Source organism: Taudactylus pleione, unplaced genomic scaffold (assembly GCF_031769625.1).
Source record: "Taudactylus pleione unplaced genomic scaffold, aTauple2 ptg000172l, whole genome shotgun sequence".
Lineage (NCBI taxonomy): Eukaryota > Metazoa > Chordata > Amphibia > Anura > Myobatrachidae > Taudactylus > Taudactylus pleione.
In genome coordinates, this window is record NW_028284574.1 from 820175 (window position 1) to 840328 (window position 20154).

Here is a 20154-nt window from a genome sequence, read left to right on the forward strand (position 1 = left end):
GAGCCTCCATGTTTGCACCTGGAAATGGCTGATATAAGCTGGGTTTAGTTGTGTCTAAGTGTCTCACAACTGGGAGAGCAGGCACGCAGGCTAACTTGCTCTGAGACACTGTTTGATACAAACCTGTAAGTACTGTGGACGTGAACTTGTTTAGTGTTCTGATAGTGAGGGAACCTACTGTCTAGTTAGAGCCCAGATGGGCTAGGATTTTGTTTATGTTTTATTTTTGTTTATGTGTCTGGGACAATAAAGACTGGCTCCGACCAGCTTGCACGAGAACCCCAGAACTGTGTCCTGTTTCTCCGGCTGCTGTGTGTGTAAAGAGGGAGTAAATCCACCCCAGGAGAGGGACCCCTATCCTGACTGTGTCACAATTGGTGGAAAGTGTGGCCAGTCACACACTGAAATTGCAGCAAGGAAAAATGATCCTTTAAAATTTAAAAGGACAGACACGAGATTGTTAAATCCATGAAGGTGGCATCAGTAGGTGCTCAGAGAGGCCAGGTTCTGCTTTCAGCCTACCCCTAAAGACAACATGGTGGATGTTATAAAAGTCTTGCTTCAGGCTACGTCCGCTCAGCAAGAAGCTACCAGGGCTCAGCAGGAAGTTACCAGACCTCAGCAAGAATCCACCCAGGTGCAACTATTGGCCTTGGAGGCAGCCCAGAGGCAACAACAAGTCACCATTGAGGAAACCCACCAGGCCATAGTGAAAAACAGCGAGGCCATAAAAGAGGTGGTACAACACCTAGTAGCCTGGTCTGGAGATGCTTCCACTGACCCTCCAACCCACACTCACTCCATGCAAGCCAGTCATTTTTTATAGAAGATGACTCCAATTGATGATGTTGAGGTGTATCTCACGGCCTTTGAGAGAACCACAGAAAGGGAGAGTTGGCACAAGGAACAGTGGGCAAGTCTTGTGGCACCCTTCCTGTCTGGAGAACCACAAAAGGCCTACTATGATTTGTGCCTGACTGATGCAAAGGACTATGTAAAGCTAAAATGGGAGATCCTAACTCACTTGGGAGTCACCACATTTGTTCGTGCCCAATGAGTCCACCGCTCGGAGATCCAAATGGAAAAGCCTCCATGCTCACAGATGTGTGACCTTGTCCATCTAACCACAAAATGGCTACAGCCCGAGACGCTGACAGGACCACAGATTGTGGAAAGAGTCATGATGGACTGGTATCTGCGATCGCTACCTGCAACTCTGCGCAAGTGGGTGAGCCATGCAGACCCTAAGTCCACAGACCAGTTAGTTGAACTGGTGGAGAGGTACATGGTGGCTGAGAAGCTGTTGAGTCTGCTCCCATGAGCCCCGATGGCGCATCGGCGAACTCCCATCGACACTGGTAAGACTGTTCCAGTGGAGAAGATTGCTGGGCAATAGAATGTACTTATGACTGAGGGTGTAGAGCCTGGAGACAGGCCAGCCGGGCCAGGAAGGTTCCTACCCCGTAAAAGACTAGATAATAATGTGATTCAGTGTTTCAGATGTGGTGGCTTTGGCCATATTGCGGCTAATTGTTCACTTACCTCTGAACCTATGCAATGTGATACTGCTCATGTCAACCACAGGGGGTCTTTCTTTGCACAGTCAGCCTATACTGCTGACCAGCAGGCTGAGACAGATAAGCACAGTGTGTACTCACTGTAGAAGGCAACCGAGTAGAGGCTCTGTTAGATTCTGGCAGCCTGGTAACACTTATGAAAGCTGAACTGGTGAACCCCTTGAAGTGTAAGGGGAAAACTGTTGGTGTGACCTGCATACATGGGGACACTCGCTATTATGTTACTGCAGAAGTGAACATAGAAACACCATGTGGTACTGCGATAGTCTCTGTGGGTTTGGTACATGGTTTAATGTATGATGCAATATTTGGAAGAGACTTTGCTCATGTCTGGAAGTTGTAGGAAAGCCAATTTGTTACAGAGGTAAATCACCCTGACCCATTTGAGAAGGTTACTGATGTAGTAGCAGAGGAAGTTTCTTCAGGGTCAGAGATGCTCCCTTTTTCTAGTATGATTGTCGAACTAGAGAATGCGGAGCATGATGGTGGCTCACCAAGTGATGTGCCTCCCATAGAGGTGGGAAGTGTTATTGAGCCAGTTGATCATCTGCCTGATTTAGAGGTCAGAAGAGAAGTCTTTGTCGTGGAGCAGTTAAATGACCCTACTCTGGTAAAAGCCAGGGAGAATGTCAAAGTGATCGATTGTAAACCCATAGACACCGATAGTCCTTTGTCATATCCTCACATGGCAGTATGTCGGGATTTTTTGTATCAGGTGACTAAGAAAGGGGAATATATTGTGGAAAAATTAATAGTTCCTAAAGCATACAGAAGAACAGTGTTAGATCTGGCTCATGGTCATATAAAGGCAGGCCCCCTGGGTGTAGAGAAAACCACAGAGTGAATTTTGCAGAGGTTTTTCTGGCCCAGGGTCCATAAAGAGGTATCTGACTTTTGTGCATCCTGCCCTGAATGTCAGTGTCATGCTCCCAGACCACATTTTAAAAGTCCACTAGTCCCATTACCTATTATAAAGGTGCAATTTGAAAGATTAGCTATGGATTTGGTTGGACCCTTGAAGAGGTCTGCCCAGGGCCATCAATATATTCTGGTGATAATGGATTACGCTACCAGGTACCCGGAAGCGACACCATTGCGCAATACGTCAACCAAGTCCATTGCTAGAGAGTTAGGACCTCATTCAGAGTCAGTCGAAGCGGCCGCTCAGTCGTACAGGAAAAGGGGCAGTATATGCAAATGATTCCCTCGCAAGTTGCGTCCCCAAGTTCGGATCAGTAGCTGGCCGACCAAGGGGAGGAAGCGGACGGAAGACAAAAAAATATGCCCCCTTCTTGTACGCATTACACATCATCTCCGGGCATATAAGGATTAACTGAGACCATCGGGAACCATCGGAGCTGGTTGTAGAGCTTACGGTTGACCATACCCTCTATTAAGCTCTACGATCATGTCAGTGTAAAAACCTCCCATGTCACATGTGCCATGACGCTAATTTGTTAATTATGCACTCCCATAAACCGTATGCACTCCCATAAAACGCCATTCGCATAATTAGGCACGCCTGCGTTCGGATCTCCACTCCCCCATTTTCAAGCACCTTCCCCTGTTACCACCCACAAACGCCTCAATATTTCACTCAAACTACCGACCTGGCTGTGTTCAAGGAGAGAGAAATTTCTGATCATAGCGGCTAGTTTGTGCACGTGCATTGCGAACTTTACACATGCGCAGTATAGTGAACATCGGTGGCATACGACCATGTGGCAGCTTCGACCGATTCTGAATGAGGTCCTTAGTCCATGTCTTTAGCAGGTTGGGAATACCTAAGGAAATACTGACTGACCAGGGTACCCCATTTATGTCAAAAGTCATGAAAGAGTTATGCCGCCTGTTCAAAATTGATCAGTTAAGAACTTTGGTCTATCACCTCCAAACCGATGGGTTGGTGGAGAGGTTTAACAAGACATTAAAACATATGCTAAGAAAAGTAGTCTACAAGCATGGTAGAGATTGGGATTACTTGTTGCCTTATTTGTTGTTGACCATAAGAGAGGTTCCTCAATCCTCCACCGGGTTTTCACCTTTCGATTTGTTATATGGGAGACACCCAAGGGAGTTACTAGACATTGCCAAAGAGACATGGGAGGGGCAGTCCAGTCCATATAAAACAGTTATTGAGCATGTTTCCCAAATGCAAGAAATAATTGCTACTGTGATGCCGATAGTGAGAGAGCACTTGGAACAGGCCCAACAGGCAAAGCAGAGGGTTTACAACTGCAATGCTCAGTTACGCATCTTTGCTTCTGGTAACAGAGTGTTGGTGTTGGTTCCCACAGTAGAAACTAAATTTTTGGCTAAATGGCAAGGACCCTTTGAAATTTTAGAAAAAGTGGGGCAGGTGAATTATAAAGGTTACCAGCCGGGGAAAAGAAAGCAAGAACATATATACCATGTAATTCTTATAAAACCCTGGAAGGATAGAGCAGCACTGTCAGCCGTCCGAGCCCCTCCAGTAAACCCAGGGTCTTTGGTTCCTGAACTGACAGTGGCAAAAACCCTATCAGCAGTTCAAAAGCAGGAAGTGAAGGAATTTCTGATCAGAGATAGGGTGCTGTTTTCTGAAATACCAGGAAAAACCATGGTCATTAAACATGACATAATCACTGACCCAGGGGTTAAGGTTAACCTAAAGCCCTATAGGTTACCAGAAGTAGGATCAGTATCGGAAGAAATTAAAAAATTTTTAGAGTTGGATGTAATTGAAGAATCGCATAGTGAGTGGTCAAGTCCCATTGTGCTTATTCCAAAGCCCGATAGGAGTGTGCATTTCTGCAATGACTTCCGGTAATTGAAAAGTGTGTCAAAGTTCGATGCCTACCCAATGACTAGGGTGGATAAAATAATTGAAAGGCTAGGGACAGCCAGATATTTAGCCACTCTTGACTTAACCAAAAGGTATTGGCAACTGCCGTTAACTGAGAATGCCAAAGAAAAGACAGCTTTTTCTGCACCGGAGGGGTTGTTTCAATACAAGATGTTGCCCTTTGGGCTACATGGGGCACCTGCTACCTTTCAAAGAATGATGGATAGGATTCTAAGGACCCACAAACATTATGCTGCTGCTTAACTGAATGATGTGGTCAGTCATAGTCCTGATTGGCAGTCTCACTTGCACAGAGTACAAGCAGTGTTGGACTCCATCTATAAGGCAGGTTTGATAGCCAACACAAAAAGGTGTTGTCTAGGGATGGAAGAAGTAAAGTATCTTGGATACACCATTGGCAGAGGTTTGATAAAGCCACAGCTTAATAAGATTGAGGCAATACAAAACTGGCCACGACCCCTGAATAAGAAGCAGGTGAGAGCCTTATTATGGATTATTATAGGAGGTTTATACCCAATTTGCCACTATTGCAGTCCACCTGACTGACCTTACCAAAGGCAAACAGAAAGTCATGGTGGAATGGAGTCCTTGAAGCAGAAAAGGCTTTTCAGGAGTTGAAAATAGCATTGTGTTCCCAACCAGTTATGATGACTCCTGATTTTGACAGGGAGTTTGTTGTGCAAACTGATGCAACAGAAGTAGGTATAGGAGCGGTCCTGTCCCAGAGCAAGGAAGGTGAGGAACACCCTATTTTTTACCTAAGCAGGAAATTAAATGTACATGAGAGAAACTATGCTACGGTCGAGAAGGAAGCATTGGCCATAAAATGGGCATTGGAACTCAGGTACTACCTGGTGGGAAGGAAATTCAGGCTGATCACTGACCATGCCCCATTGAAGTGGATGTCAGAGAACAAAGAGAGCAATGGGAGAACAAGGTAGTTCTTGGCATTGCAAAACTTCACATTTTCAGTAGAACACAGGCTAGGAAGCCAGCTGGCCAATGCAGACACTTTGTCATGCATTCATTGTTTGGGGGCTGCAGCTGTTCCGCTCCACAGGTTGAAACAAAGGGGAGGATATGTGATTGAAACACTGGAAAAGTTTGGAATGGCTTCTATGTGTGTCCCAGATTCCTGTCCTATGTATTTTGAAACCCCCAGTAGAAGTCTATTTGACAAAATAGACTAGAAATGCAGGCTTTGATGAAAAGCCGGAATGTGTCCTGGGGGTATGGATGTGAGGAGAGGGAGGGCTCCATCCACAGGCCACTCCAGGTGTTGGGCCTTTCAGCCTGATAGCAGGCTCATTAGGGCTTGCACCTGGAAATGGCTGATATAAGCTGGATTTAGTTGTGGCTGAGTGTCTCACACCTGGGAGAGCAGGCACGCAGGCTAGCTTGCTCTGAGACACTGTTTGATACAAACCTGTAAGTACTGTGGATGTGAACTTGTTTAGTGTGCTGATAGTGAGGGAACCTACTGTCTAGTTAGAGCCCAGAGGCTAGGATTTTGTTTATGTTTTATTTTGTTTATGTGTCTGGTACAATAAAGACTGGCTCCGACCAACTTGCACGAGAACCCCAGAACTGTGTCCTGTTTCTCTGGCTGCTGTGTGTGTGTAAAGAGGGAGTCCATCTACCCCAGGAGAGGGACCTCTATCCCGACTGTGTCACAATATATATATATATATATATATATACACATATATAATGTAGTTAGTATCCCGGAATCCTGGTGCAAGAAACCTGACTGCCGGCATCCCGATGGTAAGTATTAGGGTTAGGGGAAGGGTTTTGTTTAGGGTCAGGGTTAGGCACTAGGATGGTTAAGGTTAGGCTGTGGGAGAGAGGGTTAGGCTGTGCGGGGGAGGGTTTTTGTTAGTATGTGGTGGGGAGGGTTAGGGTTAGCCTGTGGGGAAGGTAGGTTAGGGTTAGGGGGATGTTTAGAGGATAAGTTTAGGACATTTACCTAATTGGGTTGGGATTCTGACTGTCAGGATGGCGGTGTCAGTATTCTGACCGCCGGGATCCCATATCTAACCCATTTATATTCTTGGTGTGTTCATAATTTTGCCCTAACCCAATTTTCTTACATACCACAAACTTTATCACTTGTAATCTTTGAATTATCTTCAGCCAGCAGACAGGGCTGATATATGATTACTGGGAAAATTACCCTCATTCTAAAATTAATGTTTACTGCATGTATGTTTGTTGTTTTGATGGTACAAAATATATTTTAATTAATTGATTACTAATGGTTGTGTTTGTTTTTTTCACCTTCTGTACAACCAATTCGTCAATCCTTGATGGGATAATACAGTTGTGTGCTCTTTACAGCTGTGTTTCTGTTTCAGTGTGACACTGTATTTAATTTAATGTTTTTTTAGGCAAGTGGAGGCAGAACAATGTCTTAAACACAATGATTAGAAAAGTTAGGCAATATTGTACTGTTTATATGAACCATGACATATTGGTTACTCTGAATGTATACACAAGGTATAGAATGGTGCACTTACAGCTACATATACTCAACTTAAGCCTATTAAATAGATTATCATTTTCACTGTATTAAGCAATGCAGATCACTTAATGCATAATATAAAACAAAAATCTTAATAAATGTAGGAGACAGTACTCTGACATACAAATCCTACATTTGTCTTGGTCCAATAAAAATAATACATTTGCAAACAAAGTGCTGGGACATAGCACAACACAATATACAGAAGAGGCAGCTTATCACTTTTCCTTACAAAAAATGCCCTGATATGTTACTTTAATGCAATAACTTATGTCAAGCAGAATAAAAAAAGCCAATGAAACAGAGAATGCAAAAGGCAGCTTTGGCTGATAGTGTTTTCCGCTCCTGCCATTTAAGTCTAAGCATTGATAAATGTGTATTATTCGTGGTGAAAGGAATCATGAAACCTAACACCCACAGGGGAAACATTGTACAATTTCAGCAATACTTTTCAATGATTTCTTTGCTTGAACTGCTTTTCATGATCTAATATTGTAGGTAATTTCTCGTTTTCAAGTTTGGGTACAATTAAAGGGTTTTTTTTTCATACAGGCAACATATTGATATAATTTGCTTCGAAAGTTACACAGTTTATTTTCTGATTTACTTTAAATGGCTAAAAAGGCCTCTAGAATGGTCCTGCTATAAAAGTAAGAAAGGAAATGAGGTTTTGTACTACAGTATACATTATTTGTAGGATTAGATATACTTTAAGAAGATCTGATATTCTGGAAACACAGTGCCTGATTCACTATTGATCGCAACTGCGATTACATGCACAACTGTCTGATTGTTACATTCTGCGCATGAGAATGCATTGCTGTGCGTGTGCACGAAGACTCCGCTGCGAACTGGACTGTGCCATTTGGGTGTTGTGATGAGGAGGTGGTCATCAAAACACAGGCGTGCCAGTGCGTTTGAACGCTGTTACAGGGGCGTGCATAAATTAGCCCAGGCTTGCATACGCTCCCGATATGGTTGGGAGCCTCTCGAATATCGGGTGCCACTCCCGACCCCTGGAAAGGCAGGCAAGCCTCCCGGCTGTGTCTGCACCCCTGACTACCTACTAGAAACCCCCACAACAGGGGGCCCGATGACGCGATTAGCGCTGAATCGCGTCATCGTGGCTCTGCCCCCTGCTTCACAGTGCCTTTATTTTCAGCATTGTGAGGAGGGGGTGGGGCCATGATGACGTGATTGTGCGGCCACGACCATGGCCCCACCCCCAAAACTGTCCCATTGTCCAGCCACATCCCCCGCTGTATGCAGGTATTCAGTTCCCTCCCTGAAGGAGGAAGCTGAATGTCGGCAAGTATGAATTAGCCACTGCATGCTTAATCGCTATTGCGATCCTTGCTGAATCAGGCCCACAGTGCATAAACAAATATTCCATGCTACTCATAGATGCAATATAAAATATATTTGGAAAATACACATTAAGGGGCAGATTTTTAGTAAAATTCAAAAGTGAATGTATTTATCCCCTTATGTTAATGTAAGTTTCCATAGAATGAATGCAAGGAACCATCAGGCTGCTAGAGTGAAGCCACTCCTCATGCTGTTTTTGCATCCATAGCAGCAAACAGAATTATTAATATGGGCACTTGCACCAGCCGCATTATAGATGCAAGATATCCATCTTAAACAGGCTTTCCTTCTCCATACGCATGACTTAGAATTATAGAAGAGCAGTTTGGTTTTACCTCAGATCTTCCCGCCAAGTTCGTATCGCAGAACAAGACAAAACTTCACTGTGACGAGATGTCCATGAAAGATGATGTTTTATCTCATTATGAGATCTGAACTTGGTGGGAAGATCTGAGTTAAAATCGAGCCACTCATCTCTATTTACAATTTTAGGAAAGGCACATACAGATGTGTCCACATATATCTATACTCCCTCCATGCGTTCCAAGTCGCGCCACACATTACGCGGGAGCTCCATGTGACTCGGTAGTGCTGAGCATCTTTTCATGCAACTTTTTACCTTCAAATGTGTCTTATTTGCATGACGGTGCAAATACTTAGCACAAGCAGCTTCTGCTGATTAAAATGATATGCAGCATGCCTATATTCTCTGTGCGTCTGTATCTGCTTGCGATATGCTACATTACAGTGTTACAGCTGCTGACATTGTAAAGTAGTGTTTCACATGCAGTTACACCCGCAGTCGCTCACAGAATATAGGCATGCTGTTTATCATTTTAATCAGCAGAAGCTGCTTGTGTCAACTATTAAGCTAAAAAGTCATACAAAAAGACACGGCGCTACAGAGTCACACCATGGCATGGTGCAACTAGAAGGGCTGTTTAGTGCGCAAGGAGGCTAGATGTATGTGGACAGATCTGTAGCTTCTGATAATGAATTAAACATTTTTGTATTTTTATGACATCATGTTATTATTCAGTGTTTTTGCTTAATTATATTGTTTTTGGAGCTTTTTTAAAATATCAGATTTTAGGGCATTTTAATTTGTCAGACTTTTGGATGGGGAACCACTATAGTTGGGCATGGAGCAGCGGGGCTTTTTATTCTTGTCAGGATCACCTTAAGATATATTCTCTGAATGCAGTAGCTAAAACAAGGAAGTAAAGAACACAATACATCTTTCAAATGTTATTATTGCCACTATCTATCATTGATTCAGAGCATACTGTAATTAAGGCATCTGAATTCCCTAGGCTAATACACTTGTAGTGCCCCCTATAATGCTGCTAAACACTAGCACAGTGAGTATGCATGCTCAGGAAATCACCATTCATATTTTGCATGTGCAGGTAATGAAGATAATATAACTGACATGCTTTATATTGTCATCTAATGATGTATGTGGACTGTACAGTAGACTTTTCCTTCTGGGGAATGATAGGAAGACTTGCATACAGCTCTTCAGGCTACCCAGATGGCAATGTAGCATATTGTACATAAAGTAAAGGTTTTAACAGTAAGTTACATAGGACCCTATTTACTACAATCTGCATTAAAATGCAGATTGTAGCATGATATTACCGACTGAATTTGCATTGCGAATTCAGGCAATATCACAGGGATAAAATAAAAAATCCCTTGCAGGGACAGAGCTTGCAATAAAGCTCTGTCCCTTCAAATCCCCTCCGCAGAGTTATCACTGTATTTTTCGGAAAAAATACAGTGATGAGGTGCCCGCACATACACCGACTGGCCCCTACCCCCCCATCGCATCCCTCCCCTGTACCCCCCACTTGCGCCCCCCCTTAATTTTACCTACCTCCGGGTATCGGTGCTCTGGTGATATCCTCTGTGGCTCCGGTCAGCTGGTCTCCCATCCTGCACTGTGACCCAGTCAGCTGACCAGGTCACAGTGCAGGATGGGAAACCAGCTGACCAGAGCCACGGAGGACATCACCGGAGCCCCAATCTCCAGTCCCTGGACTCAGGTAAGTTTTATATATATATATATATATATATATATATATTTTTTTTTAGCAGTGATCAGCTTGTGGTCTGTTTAGACCACACAGCTGATCACTGGCGCCGGCTCTGGGCTCTGCTTTGCCTGTTAGAGCAGAGCAGGTGTTTGGTAACCAGGGGAAACCCTGGATAACACCACCTCCAGGTGGCGTTATTATCACAGGGCTTTCCCCAGTATTTTTTCACATTTTATTTTTAGTAAATCCCAGGTAGATCGCATTTCCCATTACAATTATGGGAAATGTGATCTGTTTACTAAAAATATGTGATAATCAGAGCTTGGAGTAGAATTTTATGAATTCTGCTCCAATTGCCCATTAGTAAATATAGATGATACTAAAATAATGTGAAAAGGGTGTGAAAACATCCTTTTTCACTTTATTTTAGTTAAAAATTATGTTAATAAATAGAGCCCATAGTCATATTGGGACAGCCATCTGGTAGTCACTTTAAGAACTTCCATTAACACTGCCTCCAGGATGGCTGGATGATTAATAACCTTCTTTAGATAAGCCGTGCTGCCACCACCAACATGCGATGAATTAGGTCTTTATTTTATTTCACAGCTGCCAATTGTGTTTTATAGTCACAGGAACACACTATATCATAATTGGGAGGGCAAATATAAAGGCAGTTGTGATGTATCACCAAATATTTTGAGCAGCTGATTGGTACAGTAAGAGTGTATAGTCACCAAGTCGGCGGGCCGGCCGGTCAGTTGCTGGGTCAGCCATGTGTGTACTATGCATAAGTGCAGTTCAGACTCTCAAATATAAGAAGAAGCCTGTGCAGATTGCTAGCTATAGTGTCTATCATTTTATTTCTCCTTCACAAATGCGCAGTAGACTCCAGGCACACTCTAGTGCCCAGAGTCTACTAATGCTCCAGTGGCTGGCCAGCTGCATCAGTCAGCTGCCGGCCTCCAGGAAGAGAGGAGGGAGCCCTGGATGGGTAATGCACACAGGCGCCCTCCTCTCTAAAGATGCCCCTGCCAACAACTATCTCCATGCATTTTCCTGTGTAAAATGGTGGCATAAATCAAAATCCAAAACACGCGAGATCCAAGACTTCCAAGAAAATGACATTATGCCTTGTTTTGAGATGCATCTTTGGAAGGAGGACCCAAGCTGGGACTCTGTTCTACTAGGAAACCCCAAATTCAGTTCTGTGTGATCTCTCAGAATCCAAATGGCTCATCTCTAATTATCACATGTGATCACCAGACAATAACCCCCAACACAATAGATGTAGTAAGGATTCTAATGCCCAGGGGTTGGCTGGCAACTTTTAGCCTGTGGGGCAAGTCCAGGACACTGGCCCATAAACAACGGCTTATCCTGAAATAGAGATTGTGAGGTCTCGCGCGCAGACTGACCGCGAGAGTGTGTCCTAATCAATGGCTCAAATAGGGGTTTTAGTTTCAATACATACACTAAATATAACATTATAAAAGAAAAATAAAATCGTGGATATTTCTCAGAAATAGAGACAACATGGGGACCTGTCAGGGCCGATGCATGGCGACCCCCTGCAAACTATAAATTTGCGCCCTCCTACAAATGCGACAGACAGTGGATGACGCTAGGGAGAGGCAGTGGGTGAGACTCAATAGGTGACAGGCAGTGGGTGATACTGGGGAGAGACAGTGGGTAACACTGGGAAGAGGCAGTGGGTGACACTGTGAAAAGGTGGTGGGTGACACTGGAAAGAGGCAGTGGGTGACACTGGGAAGAGGCAGTGGGTGACAATGGGAAGAGGCAGTGGGTGACACTGGGGAGGGATTAGAGGGTGACAGAGAGGGAAACAGGGAAAGGGAGTGGGTGATGAGAAGCAAACAGGCAGTCTTCACACCACACCGCTTCACACCACAGCCCCCATCAGCATAGCCCCCCTCAGCACAGCCCCTCACATCACAGGCCCCCTTCAGCAGAGCCCCTTACTTCACGGCTCTCCTCAACACAGCCCCTCTCATTTCCCCGCCAGTAGTCAACTTTGTTACATACCTGTCGTGTCCTGCACAGCAGGGGACTGGCAGGGACATTGTGGGACTAGCGGCGGTAGCAGGTGAATCGGCGGTGACATCGCGGGACTGGCGGTGGCAGCAGGTGAATCGGTGGTGACAACGCGGGACTGTCGTGTCCTGCACAGCAAGGGACTGGCGGTGACATCGCGGGACTGGCGGCGGCAGCAGGTGAATCGGCGGTGACAACGCGGGACTGGTGGCAGCAGCAGCAGGGCTTTGGCGGTGACAGCGCCGCCGCATATCTAAACGGACAGGCCGGCAAAGTATGTGCTCCAGTGATGTCTGACTCCGAGGAGAGGGGAGCGGAGGGACCCGGTCAGGGAGCAGAGAGGCAGTCGGCAACATAAACACTAAACTAAGTTGCAGCAAGCAAGGAGAGCACCTCTCTGGCATGGCGCCTCCCTGCAATGCATGCTTTGGCTTTGCTGAGTGTGTTTGCACCGGCCCTGGGACCAATCCAGCGTGGAAAGGCCCGGGGGACAGATGGCATCCTGCCCCCCGGCCCAGCCCGCCACTGCTAATGCCCATATGTCCCTACCTTGTGTCAAATAAAAACCTTATTTGTATTTTTTGTTGGGTATTTAAGGCCTGATTCAGACCCGTTCATGAGCGCTGAGTGCTCGGAAGCGGGTCGATGTTGGCCCAGTGCGTGCACGACGGAGCCGGCTCCGTCGTGCGCATGCATGAGACCCGGATAGCGATGGGCAAGCCGTCACTCCAGGTCTCGTACCAAAGGGGGCGTGCTGTTGATGTTGAGTGACAGCACGCCCCCTCTGGTGGCGGCCCGGGGAACACCTTTGGTCTGGGGCCGGCCCCACTTACATCACTAGTGATGTCAGTGGGAGTGCTTTCGGCTCTGATAGAGCCGAAAGCACTCCAGGGCTTGCGGCAACGAGACCCTACCACAAGGGTCTCGTCGCAAGCCCGATGGTCACGATGGTCTTGACCATCGTGACCATCTTCCTGGCCGCTCGCTATAGTGTGGGTGGTTACTCACAGCTATGCGAGCGGCCAGGAGGCCGCTCTAAAAATCAAGAACAACGGCCCTGATTCAGAGCGAGCGCTCTGTCAGAGCGTCCAGGTCTGAATCAGGGCCTTAGTTCAAGACAGAGGACAAAAGAGCAGATTTTAGTATGAAAACTATGGGGGTCATTCAGACCCACTCGCGAGCGGCAGTACACTCGCAAGTGGGTCGATTGTCCCCACTGCGCAAGTGGGTCGATGGTCCCCAGTGATGTCAGTGGGAGTGATTTTTGCTCTGAAAGAGCCAAAATCACTCCTGGCCTTGCGGCTGGGAAACCTGACCGCAGGGTTTCCCTCGCAAGTCCGATGGTCGCGATGGTCAAGACCATCGCGACCATCTTTTTGCACGCTCGTATATGCTGTGGGTGGTGACCCACAGCTATATGAGCGTCCAGGAGGACGCTCCATATTAATGGAGGAGGGCCCTGATTCAGAGCGAGCACTCTGGTCAGAGCGTCCGGCTCTGAATCAGGGCCTATGTTTGTAATCCAGTTTTTTGTTGTTATTGAAATGTGGATTAATGATGAAGCAAAAATCATACAGTATTAAGGCATTCACCTTTAGTTCATTTTCTTGCAATTTAAATGCAAAACACTATTTTGGCCATTTTTGCTAGATTATATTTGCCATGTTTGAAAGCTGACTGACATATTTTTCACTGCAATTGCAAAGTCTGAAAATACAAGGTAACAATTCTGGCCCTGATTCAGAGCCGTTCGTTAACAGCAGTACGCTCGTTGCGTTCCGATGTTGACTAACCGCGCATGCGTCGGTGTTACACTGCGCATGTGCGTACGGCAGATTGCGAGTTTTTTTTGTCTCGTTCGTCAAATAGCGTACAGGAAGTGACATGTCAAATGTGATTGACAGAACAGGGCGTTTTTGGGTGTTGACGGGGGTGGAGATGGAAAAACGCAGGCGTGGCGAGGCATTTTTGGGGCGTACATACATTATCAAATGCGAACGTTAAATGTGTTCGTACCAACTCATACGTCACTGGATGATCCTCTTTCCATTCAAAATGCTCGCACAGCTTAGGGTCTGGATTACTCGACCACATTGGCGATGGCCTTCTCCTCCATCCCGGCACTCCACGATGTAGCATCGATTAATCACGGCTTGTCAGAAAATCAATTAGTGTTGGATTGCAAACCGGCTTGGTATGTGTTTGGAAATCAGTTTTTTGGGTTAGCACAAAACCGTACGCAGGTGGAAATCATAGCTGCTAATGTCAGGATTACACAATCAATTTGCGTACATTTGTGGGGGTTTATTTTGGCCTCAATTTTTTGTTTTTGGACTATTGTAACAATAATGTCATCATGTTTGTGTTTTTTAGGCCATTTTGTTTTTGCCAGGTGAATTTGCATCCTTATGTACATTTTTAAACGTTCCTTAAAGAGCCCTTTTTTTTTTCATGTAAAATGTTGTTGTTGAACATTGTTGCCTTGTGGGCCCGGATTAAATGTAACCCATTTTGACAATAATGTCAGAATACAATGTCGTACATTTTAGGTAAATTTATTGCTATCAAAAAACAATTTCATGCACATATTTTACACAAACATTTTTTGCAGTGTTCATTCCAAAATATTTAATAATTGTGCAAACATAAAAGTTTTGGGAAACGTAAAGCAAAAAATTAAAAACAATTCACAAGAAAGGAGAGGGAAGTTTTGGCCATAAAGGAATATGAGGCAAGCACAGAAGGAGTGTGGGAAAAGTAGCCAATGCTGTCAACGTTTTTTCCCCCGTTTGGCTGGGTGTGGGAGGGCGCCAGACCGGGTCCGGGATGTCATCGGGCTGGCCTGTCCAGAGGCAGATGTTGTGGCCTCTGGACTAGGCACAGGGCTAGGCACATTTGGAGGATTGGCTGATGTTGTGCAGAGGTGGAGGATCCTGATGTTTCGGCAGGAAGGGAGGTCGGCTCCACCATGTGCTGGCGAACGAGCTGCTCCAGGGCATTGGCGATGCGGATGTTGGCCCTGGTATTTTCCGCCAGGGCCTGACCAATGGTCACGTTGGCAGCAGCATTTTGCTCCAGGACCTCAGCCACCCGTACCAGACTGGCGTCCATCCTCTGCAGAATCTCCGTATGGAAATCAGATTTAAAATTGAGTTCTGTGAGGAGGGACACTGCCTGCGAGGGGGATTGCCCTGGACTGGCTTCTGCAGGGTCCTCAGCCGGATGTACTGGTTCCTCCCCTGCAGAGCCAGCAGAAATTCTGCGGCCAAGGCTCCCCTCTGGAGCAGACTCATCCGCCTGTGTCTCTGTTGGAAAAATGAGAAAAGACTCACATTAGAATCTACAAATTGGCACAATAACATTTCAGAGTTGGTGACATCACAATATTTACCTTGGACAACATGAGGAGCCGCAAAGTCTGGCATGTCCATATCCATGTTGGACACGCCAAACACCTCCACAGCCTGCACACACCCCTGTGACACAGGGGTGGGACCCCCACCTGTCCCCCTTGCATGCCTAGCCCTGTCCGCCAGTTTTTGCTTCAGGCGATATTATAAGTCGGCCCATCTGTGGGTGAAATTGGAACCATTATCCTTTTGTTTTAAATGGCTTTTGGTTTTAGGGGGGGTCAAGTGTATACTTACCGCCGTTTGACATCCCAGGCTAGACGGACATAATCACCCACCCTATTGACAGCAACGGCTACCTCCTCCAACATTCTCCACTTCTGGCTTGCACTCATATTCCTGTCTGCCTGTGGCAGGATGTCCACACACTTCTGAACCAAAACCTCCATCTCCTTTCTTGTGAATTGTGGCTGCCTTTTCTTTTTGCCAGCTTTGGCCAGAATACTGGGCCCAGCAGCCTCTTCCATGTCATCCTCCTCACCTATTTGTTTAAATGTTGAGAATTGTAAACTTCACAATTTGCACTATATTATGTTGCAAATTAATCATTGTTTCCAAATGCCTGAAATACTTACCGCAAGACTGTTGCCCATTGTTTCCCTGGTCTGTAGCTATGTCTGAGCTCAAAACAAGAAATACACCAGAATGTTTGGTTTGGCTCGTGACGTATTTATACATGCGTCCTTATTTTTCGGCCGCATCATTGATTGTGCGTTCCTATGATCCCTCCTTAATTTGTGCGGGAAACTAAACACTATTTATGGCTTGGGGCGTCTCGAGTCGAGGTGGCGTTTTTGGATTGTTGGAGGTTACGTTGGTCGGAGTTGATTGTTGGCGGGTTTTGGAGTTGGCGTTGGTGGGAGTAGTTTTTCTTTGCTATATTTGCTGTTTGATTTTCCGTTCGCATTTTTTCTGTTGGATTTCTTTTTGGCGTTTCTTGATTTGGTAAGTTTTTGGCAGTCTAACTTTGGTTCAATTTGTGTCTCCTTCTTTTTCGGAATTTTCTAATGTTTTTTTTGCGTTATTTCATCTCTGTTAGGTTTTTTTTGGGCTCTGCCCCAAAGATCTTTTGATCCGGAATCTTATATATTATCTCTTGGCAAGTTAATTTTTTCACTTGTTTTGTAAATGTTCATGTTTGTCTTTACGCAACTTTGTGTGACCTTACACTTGTAACCTTTGTTTTTTTGAGTCATAAATGTTTATAAAATGTTGTTTTTTTCTAGCTGCGTATTTTTTAACTTGTATTTGCGAACTAATTAGCGCATTTTTATCAGTTTCTATTGTGACTTGTATTTGCGAACTAATTAGCGCATTTTTATCAGTTTCTATTGGGACTTGTATTTGCGAACTAATTTGCGCATTTTTATCAGTTTCTATTGTGACTTGTATTTGCGTACTAATTAGCGCATTTTTATCAGTTTCTATTGTGACTTGTATTTGAGAACTAATTAGCGCTTTTTTAAATGCTTATTCATCCCTTTAAATTGTTTGTGTTTTCCCTTTAGCATTTGTTGCTTACATTTGGCCCCAATGTGACGTAGTGTGTGCAATGTCGTTTTGCTCTTTGGGCAAATGTGTGTTTCTCCCCTTTTATGTTTTGTCTTGCACAAAATTTAGAAACAGAAATGCCCAGCATAAAATTATGTATTTTTAAATTGTGATTATTTACAGTTTGCACGTATCATGACAATACCCCGGCATGTAAGCATCAATGGATGGTATCATCAAGCTAAGTTATTTTTTTATTTTTGGGGGGATTAAAAAGCCTTACGTTCAAATCTTGCCATTTCAGGTTCATCTGGGTCGGATTGTTCTGGCCATTCTCCCAGAAGCCGACCAACCTCAATCTCATCCCAGGCGTAGGCATCGTAGGCGTGCAAGGCCCCAGATATTTTGAACACGTGTCACCCTTTTTGGAATGCCCAATGATGAGGTTTTAAGACGCTACTGTCTTCCTCCCAAAATCATCATAGACACTCTCTCATTAAAAGAGAGTGATCTTGAGCGGCAAATTGACAGTCCTACAGCAATACCACCACTTACGCAATTTATGGCGGTGTTACATTTCTGTGCCTCAGGATCGTTTCAAACAATGGTGGGAATAGTGGCGGGCATCTCACAATCCTCCTTTTCCCAGATCCTGAGGGCAGTGATGGAGGCACTTTTCAAGCACCTCCATCATTTTATTCAAATGCCTTTGGATATGGGTGCCCTTAGTGTGGCCAAGGCCAATTTTTACCAAATAGCTGGCTTCCCACACATCATAGTGGTTGTGGATGGTACTCACATACCACTTCAGCCTCCAGCACGGCTGGAGGCCATATTTCGCAACCGGAAACACTATCACTCCCTGAATGTAATGGTGGTATGTGATGCCTCCCTCAAGATCCTGTCCCTGAATGCAAAATTACCAGGAAGTGCACATGACTCCTTCGTCATCCGGCAATCAGGGATATGGCACAAATGAACCAACCTACAAGCTGGTGATGCGTGGCTTCTGGGTAAGTGGAGACCTTTAGTACATAACAATGTTAAGCTTCATACACAGTGATCCTGATGTTGTCTATTCTTTTTCACAGGAGACAGTGGCTACTCTTGCACGCCCTGGCTGCTCACTCCTTATTTGGCTCCCACACCAGGGCCACAAAGTGAGTTTAATGCTGTATCAGCCTTTTAAACGGCTGATTCAGATGCCTCCACCGCTCTGGTGGTGAGCTCATGTATTTGCCGGATATGGTTTCGAAAATTGTGGTCCTGTGTGGGATATTTCACAACATCGCCATAAGGAGTGGTGTCCCAATGCAGCCAGAGGATGCCTTACCTGAGGATGGCCCCCCCGAGGTTGGTCAGTGGTCAGTATGTGGGGGGGCCATACGCGATGATGTGGTGGCCAGATATTTTAGGTAATTATTGTCAAAACAACAGTGTTTATACCCATTGTGATACGGTTTGTTTGAGAACATCTAATTAATTGTTTCTATTTTCTCCATCTTCTGTTTTTTTGCATAATCTTTGGCACTCCAACGACGACTACTTCCTGCTACCCTTAAAAAACCTTTATGTGGAAACTTTGGGAATATATTATGGAACCCATATTGCAACGCCATATTTGTGGAATCATGTTGGCATGGTCCTTCGTCAACCAGTTCTTGATTTGTTGTGTGTTTTTTTATAGTTTTTGGTATGTGTTGTATTTATGATTATCACTGTGTGTTTTGTTTGTGAGTGACCACTTTGTTTTTTGAGTTATGTTGTGAATAAATGTCTTCAGAGTGTAATTTTGTCCCTTTTTTTGCACGTTACAAGCAAGTGTAACCAGGTTCACACACGTTACAATTGCCTAAGGGGTAATCCAGTAATGGCGCAAGTTGAGCTAAAATGTAATATGTTTTCTGTGTCCAAACCAACACCCAAAGGAATCCTGTACAATCGGTTGGCTTCGTAATATCGGCCTAAGCAGCTTGCCCCCCAAATAGGAACATGTAAAATGTAGTAATATATAATTTTGACAACACCAAAAAAGGGAAATGAGATTGTTACTGTTAGGTGTTTCTTGTGCCTGTTTTCCTTAAAAATACAACACAAAATCTTAGTGACAAAAATTGCAAATCCTTGCTGGAAGAGTCTACTTATGTCAGTGTAAACAATCTCTGATTTTGAAACAACGAATGAGACAGAACGTTAAGTTGATATTAATTTATTTACATTTTGAAAAAAAAAAACTAGTTCCTAAGGAGGACCGACATATGGTCAAGGACCACCAGCAGACCGATGATGTGTTCCCACATACGGCCCACACAGCCGGCTAATTCAGCCCTATGCCTCTGTTCCTCTGTGGGTTAGAAAAGTGTGGGGATTAATACATCAATAATGAAACCACATTAAAAAACAAGCCAAAACAAGCAAACCAAAAAAGAAAATATTTGTCAACAAAGCATAATTACACCGTTGAAACCCAGCCCCCCAAAATGGTCTAGGCCAAAAATACAAGTCCAAAAAACAGATTCCGACAGGTGTGATATGTGTATGGTGAAATCAGCAGTAACAGGTAAAGGCAACCTGAAAAATCCACAAAAGTCTGGGAACGACACATGATTACATACAAACAGTTTGTGGCGCAAAAAAAAACAAAATCAAAAACATACCATTCGAAAAAACGGCAGCTCCAGAAGGCACTCCCTCGTCCTCCTCGGAGGTGCCACCATTCCCCAAAGATCGTGGCGGGGTGCTTTCTGATTCCGGGGAGGGGGTAGTTCGAAGAGGGGTGGTTGGAGGAGAGGGGGAATTGGGATGGAGGGGAAGGAGCCCCGAAATATCCGCCACAGGGTCTTGG